Below are 18027 nucleotides of genomic sequence, written 5' to 3'. Positions count from 1 at the left end.
CTTCTTGAACTAATTTTAAGATTGTATAAATTACAACTTGCTACATACAACGCACGGACACTGACAGAGGACGAGAAGATGGTGTAACACGAGGTAGAGCTGGGCAAAAAAATAAGGACATCTTAGGGCTATCGGAGAGCGGTGGTAGCTCAGTCGGTAAGCGCCCGCTTCTCACGCCAGAGATGCGGGTTCGAATCCCGGTGCTGACATGTACCAATTAGTTCTTTTGACTTAAGTACAATGTATACCATCACTCTTACGGTAAAGGAAAACATCGTGAGGAAACCTGCATGTCTAGATTTAGCACATCTAGATATGTGATCCCACCAACCCGCAGTGGAATGCCAGCATGGTGGGAAATGGTCCAAGCTTAGAAAGGCAGTTTAGACCTTGGGGATATGCACAAAGGTTCCATTCGAGGGAGCCAGGTCCAGGCACTGACACCCCCACACAGAATAGAATAGAATAGGGCTATCGGAAACCCTTAGAGAGGGACACGATAGCCCTGAAGTCTGGCCACATGCTCTACCGTCGGGAGGGTAACCAACTGTCCCAAGGTGGCGTAGGATTTCTTGTCAACAAGAACCTTGTCAGCAACGTAGTGGAGATCAGTAGTGTGTCGAATCTGGTAGCGTACCTTGTACTTAAACTAACCGAGAAGGATTCCTTGAAGGTCATACAGGTATATGCACCAACCTCGACACACTCTGACACAGAAGTCGAAGCAGTATAGTTACGAAGATATCTCTAGGGCTATCAAGTGTACTGCTAAGACCCAATACACCATTGTGATGGGGGACTTCAACGCCAAAGTGGGAGTACAAGAATGCAAAGAATTAAGGGTAGGACCCCATGGCTTTAGTAGCAGAAATCGGAGAGGGCAAATTCTTGTTGACTTCCTCGAATAAGACAGACCAGAATGGGCTGTACTTGATGAATTCTTTCTATGAGAAACATCCCCGGAGGAAGTGAACATGGTCAAGCCCCGATGGTGTAGGACGAAAAATGAAATCGACTTAATTATGACTGACAAGCGGCACATATTCAGAGATGCCTCAGTGATCAATAGATTTTAAACTGGGAGTGATCACCGACTCCTTGGAGGCACTCTGAATATCAACTTCAAGCTGGAGAGAAGACGACTGATGAAGCAGGCCCTTCGTCCCACGCTGCACCAAATTGAAGTTGGCATGGCAACACCAGCTTCCAAAGAGAATAACAGAGCCGATTCGAATCGCTGCTAACCACTACGGATATTGACGAGGATACAGTCCAAATAGTGAAGACTGTTTGTGGGCTGGGCCACCATTATCTTGAAGAGATTTTAGCATATATCCTGAAACATAAAATAGTTCTCAGTAACTGGCCATATAGTAACTGGCCACTAGAATACCTATGCCAGTTACTACTAAATATTGAACGATTTTTACAAAATTTATACCACAGAAAATGCTATTTAAAACCAAAGTAATAAGCTGTATTTTAAGTTAATTTACTTGCAAGTAGCAAATTGGGGTAACTGGCATAGGGGGGCCAGTTACTAAAAATACTATAAAACTGGAACCAGTAACTGGCCAAGTCGAAAAATGCAATAAAAAATCAAATTAAGGATTAAATCAGTACAAATTATTTATTTATTTATTTATTTATTAAGGAACACCAACAGCATACATATAGAACAATACAAAGGTATTTCTTATTATAAAATACTGATATGTATGCCTCATTATAGGTATCCACATCATTCTTAAACGATACTACAACACGATAAGTTAAGTACTTAATCTAAACTAAAGACTAACCTAAACTAAAGATTAACCTAAAAATGTGAAAGGTAACAGTAAAACATTAATACATTAATCTAACATAACAATGTGAGCAAAAAAGTAGAACAGAGATGTAGGTATGGACCCAATAAATAAGATTTAACTTTTATTTTTATTTTGAAAAGAATTGTAGTAGTTTGGTTTTGAAACAGTTAAGGTTGTCGTGGAAGATGTCGAGACCATTCACTTGTGTATTCAAGCTGTTGTACTCTCTACACATTCTACAAACAGGAGAGGTCATACCCGTATTCGTTTTACAAAAAGGAAGGTCCAATATTTTATTTATAGGATACCTAGGGTAACGCGAGGGTACATTTAACGATATGGGTGTAAGATTCGAGACCGAGTCTATGTTATGGTTAAGAATTTTGTGCAATAGGCAGACATCCTGAATTATTCTTCGATCCCGCAAGGTACACATTTTAAAAAACTGCAAGCGAACATTGTACGGACTCCTATGTGATATATTTGGGGCAGAGAACGCTAATGACCGGGTGAACGCCCTTTGAATACCTTCAATCCTTTGGGATTGATTACTATAAAAGGGGCTCCAAGCAGTAGACGCATATTCGAGTTGACTGCGTACCAAAGAGTTGTAGAGTAAGATCTTACACGTAGGCGATTTGAATTTTTTCGTGTTTCTCCTGATAAAGCCAAGCATTTTTGCCGCTTTATTAACCACCGCATTGATATGCGAATCGAACTTCAGACTACTATCAATAAGCACGCCCAAATCTCGGATCTCGCTTACTTCCTCCAGCTGTCTGCCATTAAGGGTATATGTGGACGGTATGACATTTTTCTTTTTCGTGTATTTGATATGATAACATTTATCAGCATTCAAAACCATTGCATTGTCATTGCACCAACGTTTTATTCTATCCAAATCATGTTGGATGAGCATAACATCATTGTTGGAATTAACTTGGGCATATATTTTAAGGTCGTCAGCAAACAAAGAGAATTTACAATGACGAATTTCATTACAGATATCATTGATAAAGATTAAAAATAGTATAGGGCCCAGATGGGACCCCTGGGGCACACCATACGTTGCAATGTATATCTGGCTTTCGTAACCATTGACTGACACAGTTTGGAGTCTTTCATCGAGATATGACCTAAACCAATCCAACAGAGTCCCATGTATCGAGTAGTGTTCCAATTTTTTTATTAGTAGCTTATGACTGACTTTATCAAAGGCGCTACTGAAGTCAGTATAAACTGCATCAACTTGTGCACCTTTATCAATACAAGAGGATAAGTCAGTCACAAAAGAGACCAAGTTGGTGTGCACAGATCTTCCCTTTATAAAACCATGTTGATAAATCGACAGTGAGTGGTGAACATAGCGTGATAGAATCGGGCATACAAGTGATTCAAAAATCTTAGAAAAGCATGATAGAATAGACACTGGACGATAGTTTGAAACCTTAGTTACATCATTTTTTTTGTATATTGGTATTATTCTAGCCCTTTTGAATTCGTTTGGATATAATCCATCACTCAAAGATTTGTTAAAAATCATCATCAAGGGAAGAGCCAAAACCGTAGCACATCTTTTAATAAACAATGGTGGAATTCCATCTGGCCCACTTCCTTTATATATGTCAAGTTGTTTAATTTTTTTTAATACCTCTAATTCAGTAAAAGCTAAACTACTGAGACCCGTACAGCTTGTCTTTCCTGAAAGGCTCTGAGCAGAATCCAACACAGTGTCTGAGCTGTACACCTTTGAAAAATTTTCAGCAAATAGGTTCGCTATAGCTGAACCTGTATTGGCTGCTTTATCATTCAACGTCATTTCAGCAGGTATAGAGGAACGATGATCTTTTGTATTTTTTATGTACTGCCAGAATTTTTTTGGATTACGACATATTTCGGATTCAATACCTAGTATATATTTGGAGTGAAGGTCGTTACTCATTTTAACACAACGATCTCTTACCAACTCGAACTCAACTCTATCCCTAGGGTTATTATATTTTTTAAGTTTCTTGCGTATCTTTCTCTTTTCTCGTAACAATCTGACCAAGGATTTGTTAAACCACGGCGGAAAATTCTGTTTTTTTGGTACCCTTTTAGGCGTGAACTTATGAATTGTATTGTTTACTTCAGTGTAGAAAATTTTCGTGATATCATCTATGTTAACATGACCTGAAAAAGTTTTAATCCAGTCGACTTGCTTCAACTCTGTAATTATCGCATTATAATCTGCTTTATAAAAGTTGAGTTGAGGTATTGAGTTTGGGGTTAAATAATCAACTGATGAAGATGTTAGTTTAAAAAATAACGCAGGATGTCTACGATCTAGCTTACTTATTGGGTCCAATGACCTAAATACTTCGATATTTTGTTGCGTTGAGATAACAAGATCCAGTATTCTATCATCGTCATTGGGAATATTGTTGTATTGATAAAGGTTATTTAGAGAGATAAAATCAACCAGACTTAAACCAAGATTATTGCTGTAGTTAGATGGCACACAGAAAATACTGTCAACAGGTTTTGTCCATTTAATGAACGGCAGATTAAAGTCACCTACTATTATAACGTTCTCCACATGGTTCATTACATCATTAACATTATCTAAAAAGCAATTAAGTGTATCTAGTTTGACTGGGGGAGGCAAGTATACTACGCATATAGCGGTTTTAATTATAATATTATTATTGAGTCGCAATTGCAGTGATACCCACACACAATTATGATTGCTTAGCTCAAAATCTATCGTTGTCACTATTTAAAGTCACTCACAGAAGCTGGGGACAAAAAATATCGCCTCTCGAAATAATGTCTTCGCTTAACGTTTTCTTAGCGCACAACCATTTTATCAGACGCACTGTCGCCGACTGTCAGAAAATTGCGGGTATTTTGAAGACCAATCCTTCAAGCGGAATGAGTGTGAACTAAAATGAACGACAACTTACTAGTGGTTAGTGTCAAGCTGTAAGAGATGGCGTGCTGTCATCGTGTTTCTTATTTTAGGCGAATAAAAAGCTGTGTGGCCAGTTATTGGGGGTGGCCAATTTCACCCATGTTTACCCTAGTTGCTATTTACCGTTGAGGAGTTGCCCTGACTACCTTCCGTTTCCATCATCAGATCAGCTCAAGATCACCATCATATTTTTTTGTTATAAGAACTATATTTACATTCTTAATTTCATTAGAATCGGTTAATATGTGCCCAAAATGGAAATTCATACCCTGTTTTTACCCCTTTACCCACCCTTGGGGGTGAGATAAAATTCTGAAAAAAAAATGGGACCACCTGGGAGCTCAACCCAATACAACAAAAAAAGAATTTTCAATATCGGTCCATAAACGGCGGAGTAATCGGTGAACATACATAAAAAAAATATATAAAAAAAAAGATCCCGACGAATTGAGAACCTCCTCCTTTTTTTGAAGTCGGTTAAAAAGAACATTAAGAATAATTAAAAACGTAAACGTACGTCAATATTATATTATTACTTAGCAATAAAATAACTGTGATTATTTTTAATTAAACTAAATATGTTTATAGGTAATAGTCAAATAATACTGAGATAATTGTATGAAACCTAATCTACCTAAAGATTGTTTAATGAATAACTTAAGTATAAATAAAAGAACATTCGGCCGGTGATTGTAATTAAATGAGTTATATTTCAAACACCGTATTTTATTCTTATCGCTTGAGTGCTACCCTGTACTGCGTCTTCAATAAAACTAATCCCAATTTCACCGGCGGAGGTGGCGGCCACATCAACGCTAATAAAAAAACAAGACAGCACTATTTGTGTGATCCCGGGATAGTAAGGGATGTAATAAATACCGCTTTGCTATCGCTTGTCAAGATGCAACCGATGACACGTTCGTTCACGCGTTCTATGCGTGCGATGCATGCCGGTTAGAAAGGAGACAAGGATAGCAATATTTGTCTGATCACGGAATAGTAAGGGATGACAAAAACCGACCTAGGTACTACTTCGCCGTAGTCGTCATCGCTATCGTTTGTCAAGATAACAGAGATAAATGTGTGCGTGTATAGGCATACGTTTTCTCTGTACACAGTAAGGTAAAGGCTAAGAGCAAAAGCAATAAAATGTCATACCCAAGATTAGTTTAGATACTATTGATGCAAAGTATGACGAAATAAATGATTTATACATAAATTCGACATGAGTACTTCAATGCTACGGTGCTATTATTTTTGTGTACTGGCTTGCTTTGGCATTCTCGTCCACTTTGATTTGTATGAAGAATTTGATATAATTATTTAACAGCTTTTATCAAGCTTAAAATTATAATAAATAGAAGCGACTATTTCACGACTATTTTTTGAGACATAATTCAAACCGATAGTCATAGTAGTTCCAAAGATATTCGATATTTTCAAAACCTCCAGCTATAATCCTCCACCAGGGCTGCAGCAAAGTACCTTTATATCTTTGCTATCTTTTGACGACTATTTCTGAAATTTGGCATGTCATTACGACTATTTCACGACTATTTTTTGAGACCTTAACCAAGTCGATAGGCCTTACCGTTTGTTCTGCAGAGGCTGGAGGATTATAGCTGGAGACCTCCAGCTATAATCCTCCATAAAGTATAGCTCTAACTCCGAAAGTATGATACGACTATTTTTTTGGAAAGCACGACTATTTATGACTATTTCACGACTATTTTTTGGCATCATCAGAATTAGTTTCTATTGAGTTTAAATTTTGGAGGATTATAGCTGGAGGCACGTAGAGATTTTCTTAATTCTTAGGCATGTTTCAAGCGAGATCGCTTTTAGCGATAAGACTGCCTTTTGTAGCGTATTATAATATGTAAGTAGCTATATGTATAATCTTGTTTTTAGGGTTCCGTAGCCAAAATGGCAAAAACGGAACCCTTATAGTTTCGTCATGTCCGTCTGTCCGTCTGTCCGTCTGTCCGTCTGTCACAGCCGATTTACTCGGAAACTATAAGTACTACAGTGATGAAATTTGATGGGAATATGTGTTGTATGAACCGCTACAAAAATATGACACTAAATAGTAAAAAAAAGAATTGGGGGTGGGGCCCCCCATACATGTAACTGAGGGATGAAATTTTTTTTTCGATGTACATACCCGTGTGGGGTATCAATGGAAAGGTCTTTTAAAATGATATAAAGTTTTCTAAAAAACATTTTTCTTAAAGTGAACGGTTTTTGAGATATCAGCTCTCAAAGTCGTAAAAAGTATGTCCCCCCCCCTCTATTTTTATAACTACGGGGTATAAAATTCTAAAAAAAATAGAGGTGATGCATGCTAATTAACTCTTTCAACGATTTTTGGTTTGATCAAAGTATCTCTTATAGTTTTTGAGATAGGTTGATTTAACTGTAATATTAGATTTGCTGCTACGGAACCCTTTGTGCGCGAGCCCGACTCGCACTTGGCCGGTTTTTTTATATTTAATTACACTCACTACATAACACGAGCAATGAAAAAGTTCTTGTGACATATATGTATTATGGAACGTCAAGGTAGGCGGAACTTTTTTATTGGCCGTGAGTGTAAAACCAATAAATAAATGTACTTCCTATTTTGCTGACGTTACTCGTTAGTTTACCTGTAAAGGGCCGGCGCGGAAGTGGTGTTTGTATCACGCCCGCTGCGATTCAGCGACACGTAGGGTTCCGTACACAATTATATAACTAGGGACATCGCAACTACTAAATCAGGTACCTACTAAGTTTATACCTAGGAGGGCATTATCCATAATTATGAGAAGCGAAAAGGTACTTATTTCAAATTTAATTCACAAAGGTCAGTATTTTTATTGCTTTTCATCAGTCCAACCAATCCCTTATATCAAACTTACATTGCCAACATTTTTAAACGCCGCTGAAAAAATGCTATAAAAATTTGACGACCGAATGGCGTAGTGGTTAGTGACCCTGACTACTGAGCCGAAGGTCCCGGGTTCGATTCCCGGCTGGGGCAGATATTTGTTTGAAGACAGATATTTGTACTCGGGTCTTGGGTGTTGATATTTATATTTAGTGTGTATCTATCTATGTAATTTGTGTAGATATATCAGCTGTCCGACACCCATAACACAGGTTCTGCCTAGCTTAGGGTCGGATGGCCGTGTGTGAGATGTCCCCACATATTTATTTATTTATTTATTTATTTATTTATTTATTTATTTATTTATTTATAATTAGATACATAAAACGTTATTTATGCATAGGTAAATCGCCAACCCATAAACATATATTTCTGCAACTTCTCGTCACATCAGCTACGGAACTCTGTCAAAATTACGTTCTACTTTTCGTTAACTATACCTTTTCTTACGCTATAAGCTCGTATATTTTTTGCAAATGAAACATTTTATTAGTTCAAAAGCTTCAACTCTCCGCAATTTGAGGTAAAGTACCCTCTTAATTTTATTTATGGCAGTTATCGTAAACTATTGTTAATTTACAGATGCGTTAAAATCGCTTAATAGCTGTCATAAATTCTGTATCCCAAGCAGCAAGCTGAAGAAGCAGATATAAATACTTATAGGTACTTAAATAAAATGTTTAGAAAAATACAACAATTAGGAGTACCTAGGCACCTTTGGGGTTACCACCTAACATTAACAACATTAGCAATTAACAACCCTATAGAAGCGTAGTCGCTCGCTTTTCAAATCTGACGTAACTTGTATGGATCTGACAGATGTTTAACAGGCGAGAGATGCTATTATTCTAGTTATGTAGTGTGCCAGGTAGTGTCTAGTAATAAAATACATCCTAATCCTAACTAATCCTAATCCTAACTTATATTATAAATGCAAAAGTAACTGTGTCTGTCTGTCTGTCCGTTACTCTTTCACGCCAAAACTACTGAACGGATTTGAATGAAATTTGGTATAATCTTTTATAATCTCATTGCTTACCTACTACAGCTTTACTACAAAGTTTTATTATCTACAAAAATAATCATCTGGATTCTCGCCGCAGCAGATGTCAGGATGCTGTAAACGATGCTTCCTTTGCCAACCTGTTTCCTTACAAACAAAAAAAAAACAAATTAAAAAAATAAAGTGCGTTTGTTAATGGTAGCGCTACCGGCTAACTGCGAAGTTGCAACTGCATTTAATGCCTTATACGCAAGATTGGAGAGTTGGGAATTGAATAATTGTAATATCGTTGGTTGTAAGTTGTAACTTTTGAGTAGGTAGGTGGGAATCTGCAATCCTGTTCTTTCCCAAATAATTAATTAGAGCTATCGCTAAATGCTGCCACGAAATACGTCCAAGCCAAAAACCCTTTAATTATTTTCGATTAAGTATTTTTATTTATTTTTAAATAACTACACACGTTTATAAGGACTTACTTTAACTCTAGGTTAAAAATATATGATAGCTATAACTCTTCTGATCTACATCGTGAACTTCAAGTAGGTAGTTGCTTAGATATTGTGCAGTTCATTTCAAAAAGCACAATCACCATTTACTTCTGTAACACCTGGCTCAAAAATAAGCACATAATAATTATAATTAAGGTAAAATAATTATGGTAAAATACATAGTGTCCCAAAATGCTATAGTTACTTACCTACTTACTTGTAACATTGTCACCGACACGTTAGAAGACCGTTCTTTAAAGTAGTTATAACCGTAACAACATTTTGTGGTTTCTATAACTTCCATTAGGAAGGATTATGCTCTGATGTTATTGTGAAAACATCTTGCCATCAAGGTGTGTTCTGGGTTAATTCAAGCACGTTCTCAACATTATTATGACAAATATTACAAAAGTAGCACATTGCCTCTTCAACGTATTTTTATGAAAGCATGTAGGTACTTATTGCCTTTCTAGTTTTCTACATAGGCTTACAGTAAATATACGGGTTCCGCTCATCTCGCATAATCTTTATTGACCAAAACTCATTTGGCATAACTCGTATGGTCTAAACTTTTTTGGCCGAACCATCACTTTGCCAAGACTTATGTGGCATAAGGCTCGTTTCGTCTAAAACTCTTTAGGCACAATCTTTAAACACCTAAGTTTCGTTTGCTCAAATTTATGTTCGTCTATACCTATGTATAATCTTGTTTCTCCTAATGTTATCTTAATAGATAATATATTAAGTATGTAGTAAATGTACAAATTGTGGTATTTTTCTCATACATCCCGAAAATCACGATATTGTATGATCAAAAAATCGAAAGTTAACGACCAATATAATTATTACAAACCCCATGAGATCGAAACCTAAAAATAGGTGCGACGACGAGCAAAGCGAGGAGGAGCGTGTTAGGTGCACATGTTCAACAAAACCAAAGCGGAGCGCAGCGTTTTCCAAACAGCGGAAACAATACAAGGCACCAGTTTGCGCTATGTAGGGAGACGCTCCGTAAAGTTAAAGCCAAACGAATATTATTACTTTGTATAAACCTATGCCATAGCATTATTAGGCTATTCAAGATTTGGCCATAGCATTATTAGGCTAAACAATGTTATGCGAAATAACTTTTTACTAAACGAGATTTATGCCATACGATTTTCGGCGTAACGAGACTTTGACCAAACGTTACTATGCAATACGAGATTAGGCAAATAAATCTTATGCCAAAAAAGGTAGAACCGCTTAAGTATACGATATTAGATATGTACTTTAAGGCCACTTTATGTACTTTAACACAACTTTCAGCTATTTCCTTAAATAGCTTTACAAAAACTTAGGTACGTAAGTGGCATAATAATTATATACACAAACACAAAGCATACACAACCCAGTACTCTCGCATGCCAAACTATTTTCGAAATTCATGAGAGCCAGCACCTGCCTTAAATTGGCTACGCATGTCAACAGTATGATTGTCACTGGCGCTAATGGATTTTTTAAATAAATTGCCTGAAAACTACTATCATTACAGGTATTCATTAATCATAGTAAATAAATACACGTGCCGCTTTGTACAAGGTAGCCATTTAACCGTAGTGCCGAATGTAGGTACTTAATCAATATAAACATATAAATAAGGGAGCAAAGCAAGCTAGTGACAAGTTGGCAACTGAGTAAGAGGAAGTTATTATTTTGAGGGTGGCTATTTAATTTGGTGCTATTTTTCTGCCATTTTGTTATAATTTGTTACTGTGTGATTGTTATACGCACGCGAACAACTGACCCGGTCACATAAAGGTAGGTAAGTAGATAAAAGTACAGCTTATGAATCCCTCAGTCAGTACTTTATACTTTTACAGGGTAAACTTTTACAAGTGAACTCCGCGAAGGCAGGTCGATTATTGACCACAAAACGTAACAAGCGTAAGCCGACTTAATCTTAAGATGTATGGCCTATAAAATAAATGAGATTATAAAAAAACCGTAACAAATAATTGTAATTTTATTTTCTTACGCTGAGATCATTTTTATCTCGACGGCTTTATGGCACGCAACTCAGAGAATCACCTAATTTTGTGTTGCTAACTGCTGCCGAAGTTTGTAGTTAGCTAGATTTAATGTAGTAAGTAGATCTAGATCTGTACAGTGTTTTTTCGTTGGAGTCATGGTGGGGCGTAAGGAGTACCTAACGGATAGGTTACGACGAGGGGCGATCTTTACCACATTCTCTTACTATGAAGGAAAACATCGTGAGGAAACCTCCAAACCAAAAGTACCTACTTATCAAAAACTCTAGCTTAGAATTTCAATGAATATAGTGGCTTCGTGACATCTAAATTATCTAGAACAAAGCCAGATCTAACTATAAAGTAGGTAAGTTATGTAGCTAACTACACTCACGGGCAAAGAAACAGTTCCACTTTCGAAATTCAGACACCAAATGTCCCCAATTTTTTAAATGATTTAAAAGTAAAATTGACAAAATCTATACCCACGTTTTTAGTTGGTCATATTCTGGTGCACCGTTAAATGTACTTAAATATTGCAGAAGGCGTTAAGTTAGTTTTTTCCGTCAGGAATAATTTGGTTATTTTCTCAATGGATCTTTTTCATTGCCCGTGAGTGTATAAAGCAAGACTGGCTAAATTGCTAAAATTCACAGCCATATTCGCGTGATCGGAACCAATGCGAGGAATGCCGAGCACTTGACTTTCATCGACGTATGCTCGGAGGCAACATTACGAAGGGCATTATTCCATAAATCACCGCTCCTACTTTCTCACGCGATCTCTGCGGATGCTTTAAGTTATCTTATGAATATACAAAATATTGATAAAATTGTTAAACGGGTAGTTAGGTAAGGCCATAGAATAACGAGTAAGTACTAGGTACTTGTTATTCTATGGTAAGACATCTCTGAATACCCTTTCAGAGATTACAGCGGCTATGACATGCAGGCCTAGTAATATTTATTTTGTCCTCGAAAGCTTTTTTCTCTAGGATTAGGAAGGTAACTACTAACTACCGATATATTATAGCGGCTTCCTTCACTGATACAAAAATAGATTTTCAGTATCGCTGAAAGCTGAAACAATAACTATTTCAGCGATACCGAAAATATTTTTTTGTAATATAATTATTATAGAACCTTTGCAGCTGCGGTCCAAATTGAATTTTCCACCCTATAAGTACTTATAGCCAAATATAAGAAGGGATGCCGAAATGGCTTTGCCTGGTTGCGTGTCCAAAACCACTAACCGAAATGGCAAATTTCACCCATATGGGTGCTTGTGGCAAGATGTTGCTCTCATAAATAGCGTGTTTTGTGTAAAAGGATTCTAAAAGGTCGCCTTTTCCAGATGCTTAAATTATGCCTCCCTTATAATGACACAATGGGTTGAGTCGTCTGATCGAAGCTAGCGAAAGAGGTAGGTTTTAGATAAAAGAATTAAAAACTATCTCATAAAAATTACCACTCTTCAAAAGGCACGGACATAAAATCTGTGGAGTGATAATCATTTAATTAAAAAAAAAAAAAAAAGAGGTAGGTTTTGTGATTTAAGCTTGATTGATGTGTACCTCTAATGCAATGTACAAAGGGAATAAAGGTAGGTTACAATGATGTCGAGTAGGTAGGTATTACAATGATGTCGAGTCTAACAAGGCTTTTCGACAAAATTTAGCAATGTTAAACTACAAAGATTGTAAGTATACCTAAAAAAATACAATGATAAGTTTAATTACTTGTTGGGTTTTATAAGTAAAACCAGTGGATCAAAAAGGATTGTAAAGATATATTGAAGAATAGTTTTCACACGACACAGGAAGGTATTGGTGGAAGAACGAAGTGACTTTTCTATTGACAAAATAATCTACAATAGACAATAGAAAAAACTAAACTGTTGGTTGCGTTTACAAACTCTTTTCAACACTTTCCCTTAAACCAACCAATAGTTATAATGCCTGAACTCATATCCCTAAGTAGTACACACTAAATAATAAGCCTCAGGAGTACATGAGTTACACTAAGTTGTGTTACATAAAATGTTCACCAACATAACAATAAACATAAACAGTTAAAACTTAAACATCCAACAATAAACAGTTAACGAATCTATTATGTTTCATAATAGGCAGAGGCTTTGTCAATAGATCCGCTGGCATTTCATCAGTTGGACAATACTTCAACTGCACCGCATTTTCTGACACAACTTGTCTAATAAAATGATGCCTAACATCAATATGTTTAGTTCTCGAATGGTACATTTGGTTGACACTTAACTTTTGAGCCGATTGGTTATCGTTATACATAGTTACACAAACGTTGATACCTAACAATTCACGTAAGAAAGAGCGAATAAACAACGCTTCCTTACAGGCATCAGACAGTGCCATGTATTCGGCTTCAGTACTGCTGAGAGCCACCGTTTTCTGCTTTCGACTTTCCCATGAGACTAAGTTATTACCAATTTTGAATACATACCCTGTGTATGACTTCCTATCCACTGCACTAGCTGCCCAATCAGCGTCCACGTAGGCAGTGAGACTTAGTCCATTCTTCTCGAACGTCAAACAATGATTAATTGTACCTTTCAAATAGCGTAGGACACGCTTTGCAGCTTTCCAGTGAACTTCAGCATAGCTTTGATTGAACTGGCTCAATGAACTCACGGCATATGCAATGTCCGGCCTGGTACATACTGCAACATACATAAGGCAACCAATTAAATTTCTATAGTTAAAGTTACCTAATTTCTCAGCTTTATGAAGTTTCAGTCCAGCTTCCATGGGAGTACTAGCTGGCTTGCAATCCGACATCTGGAATTTATTCAGAAGCGTCTGAATATAGTTCGACTGGTCCAGAGTAATCCTGCCATCCTTGTTTGTAATCTTCATACCTAGTATGTGGTGCGCTGCACCCAAGTCTCTCATGGCGAACTCCTTCATAAGCTTGTCTTTCAGCTTCTTCTTTTCTTCAGCAGAACATGACGTAAACAGTAATATGTCATCAACGTAAATACTGATTATCATCGGCTTTCCCTGATGCGATTTGAAATAAACACATGGTTCTGTACTTACTCTCTTAAAACCGAAGTTTTGAGTCAAAGCAGTATCTAACTTATCATACCATGACTTCGCAGCTTGCTTGAGTCCATAAATGGCCTTATTAAGTTTGTATACCTTTCCATTTCCTCCTTTTATTTCAAATCCTTCAGGTTGCTCCATATAAACCTGCTCCTTTAAATCTCCATTCAGGAAAGCAGTAATTACATCCATATGGTCAATCTCCATATTATATTCTGCAGCGATAGCTAGCAACATTCGTATCGTTGAATATCTTACGACCGGAGCAAACGTTTCTTCATAATCGACGCCATAGGTTTGCGTATAGCCCTTCGCAACTAGTCTGGCTTTGTATCGAAGAATTTCTCCATCAAGCCCCCTTTTCCTTTTGAACACCCATTTACATTTCACTGCTTTGTGATTAGCCGGCCTATCAACTAGAGTCCAACAGTTATTCTTCTTAAAAGAATCATACTCATCTGACATAGCAGCTCTCCATTGCTCAGCCTCGCTTCCACTCATTGCCTCTCGAACGGTGGTCGGCTCGTCAGTGGCAGAACTCTGCATGTCACAGTTGAAGGCGGCAAACTCAGCACTCTCTTCATAGTCCGTGTCTTCTTCTAGTGAAGAACTGCCTGGAACGTACGTTGAATCCAACGGATCATCTATTTCACCAGATGTTTCAGCATCCTCAGAGTCATCTTTTGAATTATTATCATTCACTGAATCGGAATTTATGTCATCAGATTGATTTAATCCCTCAACAGATGGCTCTGTAGGTTGTTCATTACACTCAGACAAACTACTATTAGAGTCATTAATGTTAGGTGGCGGGCTATGCATGAATACCATATTCATATCAACTTTATCATCATGTGACAATTCCTTAATTTTGAATTTATCCTCTAGGAATACCACATCCCTCGCTATTGTGAATTTACGAGGATCAGTTGGGTCTATCAGTCTGTACCCCTTTGTTTCCGTACAGTACCCAACAAATCTCCATAGCTTGCTCTTTGAATCTAGTTTCTTTCGATTCTTTACTAAAGCATACGCTATACAACCAAAAACTCTAAGATTGTTGAGGTCTACCTTCTTATTTGTCCACGCTTCCTCAGGAGTAGCACCCATAACAGCTCTGGTTGGGCTTCGATTCTTCAGGTAAACAGCGGTGTTCACTGCTTCAGCCCAAAACTCCATGCCCAAGCCAGCTTGCTGCATCATGCAGCGGGCTGCCTCCATCACAGTTCGGTTTGCTCGTTCAACCACTCCGTTCTGAGCAGGCGAATGCGGCACGGTCGTCTGGTGCCGTATTCCAGCCTCTTTGAGAAACTTCTGAAACTGAGAATTGACAAATTCACCACCTCCGTCACTTCTTAGGATTTTTATTTTTCGCTCGGTTTGGTTCTCTACCAACGCCTTGAAATGTCGAAAACTTTCATATGTTTCATTTTTAGTTTTTAAAAAATAAACATAAGTTTTCCTTGTAAAATCATCTATAAACAGCAGGAAGTATCTTGCTCCACTGAACGACGGCTTCTGCATAGGCCCACACAGATCCGTGTGCACTAAGCCAAGTACCTCATCAGCCCTACTAGATGACTTTGATGGGAAAGGAAGTCTAGATTGCTTTCCCTTAATGCAAGCCACACATGACTTATAATCAGCACTATCATACTTAATTCCAGTAGCCATACCTCTATTCAGGAGACCCATGCTCCTAGAGTTTAGGTGACCCAGCCGCTGATGCCACACCTCTTGAGATACCTTGGAACTCGATGAAGCCAAGGACGCAGACTGCTGCACTTCCTCCTTCACATTGCCATTCCCTTGAGATGCCTTGCGGCTAGTCGAAGTCGAGGACACACACTTCTTAGATTCCTCCTTCATCGCACCATCCTGTGAACATACTAAAGTATTACCTAACCCCAAGCTAGATAACGGTGGCTCTCTAGCTACTTTCGATGCTATCTTACACTGCTCTCTGACACCTACAATGTCGAGCCGATAAACACCATTGATCTGAGTAGCGCTACCTAGAAACTCACCGTCAGCATTAGTTATTTTACAGTGCTCTTTAGTAAATACAACTTTATGGCCCTTTCTTGTCATTGCACTCACCGACAATAAATTTGTGGTTAGTTGTGGTACAAAATAGACATCACTTATTGTCCTTAAGCAACCACCCTTAAGTTGCACCTTGACCTGACCCATTCCCGCGGTATTGATACAGTCTCCGTTTGCTATCTTCACAGTACCCTGTTTATCCGATACAAAGTTGTACATAACTGACCGATCATTGCACATGTGATCCGTCGCGCCTGAATCAATATACCACTGTTTTTCACTCACAACACTAACACTTAGCGCCGTTAACAGAGCTGAATGGTCTGTGCTTCCTTCCTTGTCCTCGCCTTGCCCCGACTTCCCTCCAGACGTCACCAGTGGACAGTTCCGCATCAGGTGACCAGCCTCCTGGCACGTGAAGCACTTCTTCACCAGTGCCGAAGCTGATGTAATATCCTGATTGTCCTCTCGTCTGTGGTCTTCCTGCAGCAACTTTGCCTCCACAGTCCCGCTGGCCAGTTTTATATTGCCATGCAACTGCTCTATAAAGGCTAAATTCGAAATCGACATTGTTTAGTTTGTAACAATTTCGTTTTCACAATAACAACTGCGCCGGCCGTCCTCGGCTCCCGGACAAAAATTTTCAATCTGTGATACTTCGTGTGATATTTCAAAAATCTTACTACCAAATGGTCCTGGGCCCATAACCTGTTGGGTTTTATAAGTAAAACCAGTGGATCAAAAAGGATTGTAAAGATATATTGAAGAATAGTTTTCACACGACACAGGAAGGTATTGGTGGAAGAACGAAGTGACTTTTCTATTGACAAAATAATCTACAATAGACAATAGAAAAAACTAAACTGTTGGTTGCGTTTACAAACTCTTTTCAACATTACTCTTCATCAGTAAACTTCCCAAACGCATATACCTACTTACCTCTAGTATCACACACACACTACTTTCATTTTGAGACCAGACTAACTAAAAAATCAAGTCCAATTTAATACATTTTACGAGACGTATCCACTGTAACCTTTTTTGCTCAACAGGTGCTGCAAATAATATTCAAACTCATCCATTTATTTTGTAGCCGTTTAGCGTTGATCCGATATTTTTTTCAAATTCCGGCAAAATTTAAGCGCTTTTCAGATACATTCCAACTCGACCTAAAAATACTTAAATAGGTACAGCCTGCTGGCCTAGCACGACGGGGCTCAATATGCGCACGCCTAGTTAGTATGTGGTAGCGCGATGTGAGTAAGCGCAATGCGAAACTTTTGTCACGTCTTGCGACCCGTGCTTACCCTGCTGGCACGTTAGAGAACAAATTTTTAAATACCCAGGAACATTGGTGCAGTTACGTGGATAATATCTTGTGTGGGTGGGGAATTAAACAGCTAAGTTAACAAAAATCATAATATTATAATTTATTATAAGAATTAATTATAAGTAAGTAGGTAAGTATGTATATGATATTTTGCGTCAAGTAGATAAATACATATTTGTATTGTAAATACATAGTCGTATTATAATTTATGAAGTAGGTACCTTACCCCATGTATTACAGTTATAAGGGACTGTATCAGTATCACTGTACAATAAGTTCTAATTACATAATAATGCAAACTAATATAATGATGCATACTTTAGTTTGGGGTACAAAGTATTATACTGTTTGTACTTTTTAATGCCATCTATTGATGAGA

This window comes from Plutella xylostella, chromosome 14 (assembly GCF_932276165.1).
Source record: "Plutella xylostella chromosome 14, ilPluXylo3.1, whole genome shotgun sequence".
Classification (NCBI taxonomy): Eukaryota; Metazoa; Arthropoda; class Insecta; order Lepidoptera; family Plutellidae; genus Plutella; species Plutella xylostella.
This window is presented reverse-complemented; position numbering follows the sequence as displayed.